Here is a 2500-nt window from a genome sequence, read left to right as displayed (position 1 = left end):
TAAAGACTTTTTTTTTTTTTTTTTTTTTTTTTACTTTTTTTTCATTTTATATTTCATCGTCTTCTTTCGCTGATTATTCAATTGCTATTTGTTCTTCAGTGCTGACTCATACCACCTATTCATCTTCTCCTCCTCTCTTTTTCGTCATTTATTAATCTGTCTCTTCGTCTTATTTCGTATTACTTCTTCCCATACCACTGACATTTTTCTCCTTTTCTCTTTATTCATCTACCTAATTGAGTTTCGTTATCGTCTTCGCCTTCTCCTTATCTTGCTATTCTTCTTATTTTTCCTCTTTTTCTTTTAGCATATTTCCCTCCTTTACTTCATTTCTCTGTCTTATTTTTTGTTTTGTTTTACAGTGTGTATCTTATTCTTCTTATGTGTCGTTTCCTTCACTTCTTTGCCTCTCTTCCTCTGGGTCTTTCTTATTATTTTTTTTCTTTCTTTTTCCCTCTCTTTCTTTCTTCTTTCTACGCCAAGTCCTTCCTACTCTTTTCTTCTCTTCCTTTCTACGTCCTCCTCTTTTCCTCCCCTCCTTTTTTTTTACAATCTTCTATATCCTTTTTTTTTACAATCCTCTATGTCTTCTCCTCCTCCTCTTTCCTTCAAATTTATCCTCCTTTACCTCATTCTCCTTCATGTTCATCCTCGTCCTTCTCCTGATTTTTTTTCTACACCATCTCCTCTCCCTACGACCCTCTTCCTCTATTTACTCCTTCCTCCTCATCCTTTTTATTCATCAAATCCTTCATGTTCTCCTCATCACCTTTATCCTTCCTATTATCCTCATTCTCTTTATTCACCGTATCCTCTACATCCTCCATATTCTGTTCCTTATCCTCTCCATTATCATTCACATACATCTCTCTATTCTCCCCATTCCCCTCATCCTACTTATTCATCTCCATCTCTTCATCCTCTATATTTTCTTCCCTCTCCTCCTTCTCAGTGTCCTCTTCCTCCTCCTCCTCCTCCTCCTCCTCCTCCTTATTCACCTCATTTTTCTCAGTCACTACATGTTCATCGTGATTGTTATTTTCCTCATCCTCCTTTTCGCCTTATACTCCTCACAATTCAATTTCTCATCCTTAACCTCATCCTTTCTATTCTCCTCATCCTCCTTCTTCACCGCATTCTCCTCATCCTTCTAATTCCCTTCCTTCTCATCCTCAATATTCTCCTCCGTCTCCATATTCTCTATATTCACCTATATTTTACATTCTCCTCCTTAGCCTTATCCTCTATATTCTCCTCATCCTTCATATTCTCCTCATTCTCCTCATTCTCCTCTCCCTCCCGGCCCTCCTCCGCCCTCAAGTAGCGGGGGCTGTCAGACGAAGTGCCCTCCAGTTCAACTGCACATGTGGGTCTTACAGAGCTCTGGAGGGAGGAGGGAGAGGAGGGGGAGGGAGGAGGGGGATGGAGGAGGGGGGGGCAAGGAGGAAGGGAATGGAGGAGGGGGGTACAAGGAGGAAGGGGATGGAGGAGGGGGGGCAAGGAGGAGGGGGAGGGAGGAGGGGAAGAGGGGGAGGGAGTAGGGGTGAAGGAGGGGAGGGAGGAGGTGGAAGATGGGGATGGAGGAGGGGGGACAAGGAGGAAGGGGATGGAGGAGGTGGGGGGAGGGGCAAGGAGGAAGATGGGGAGGGATAAGAGGGATTCGGAAGGGATAAAGGAGAGGGGGAGGGGGGAGAAAGCGGAGTGGAGGGATATTGAAGGGATGAGGGAGGTGAGGGGAGTGAGAAAGGGAAAGGGAGGGATAAGAGCGATAGGGGGAGGGGGAACAAAGGAAGGGGAGGGATGCGGGAGAGATAAGAGGGAGGGAGGGGAAGGGATAAGAGGGGTGGGGATAAGGGAAGAGGAGATGGTATAGGGGAATGGTGATAAGGAAGAGAGACAAGGGGGTAAAGGTATAAGGGAGAGAGGTAAGAGGTGATAGTGAAATAGAAAGGGAAAGGCAGACAATAGAAAAAGAGAAAAGGGCGAGAGATGGAATGTATAGAGAGAAAGGTGAAAAAGAGAGAAATAGACGAGAGATAGGAGGGAGAGGGGGAAATGAGAGGGAGTAAAGAGAGGGGAAATGAGGAGTAGAGAGAGGGGAGAGGAGAGATAGGAAAGGAGAGGAGAGACAAGAGGATGGGGGGGGTGATGAAAGAGTAACAAGAGCAAGGGGAAGGAAGAGGAGAGAGAGTAGACGAGAGATAGGAGGGAAGGAAGAAGAGGGATACGAGAAAGGGGAAAGGGGAGGGAGTAAAGAGAGGGGAAATGAGGAGTAGAGAGAGGGGAGAGGAGAGATAGGAAAGGAGAGGAGAGACAAGAGGATAGGGTGGGGGGGTGATGAAAGAGTAACAAGAGCAAGGGGAAGGAAGAGGGACACGAGAGAGTAAGAGGCGAGAGAGAGAGAAAAGGGAAGGAAGAGGGACACGAGAGAGTAAGAGGCGAGAGAGAGAGAAAAGGGAAGGAAGAGGGACACGAGAGAGTAAGAGGCGAGAGAGAGAGA

Source organism: Penaeus japonicus, unplaced genomic scaffold (genome assembly GCF_977035675.1).
Source record: "Penaeus japonicus unplaced genomic scaffold, GWHDUDI00000001_assembly GWHDUDI00000022, whole genome shotgun sequence".
Classification (NCBI taxonomy): Eukaryota; Metazoa; Arthropoda; class Malacostraca; order Decapoda; family Penaeidae; genus Penaeus; species Penaeus japonicus.
The sequence above is the reverse complement of the archived record's forward strand: the minus strand, read 5'-3'. Positions refer to the sequence as shown.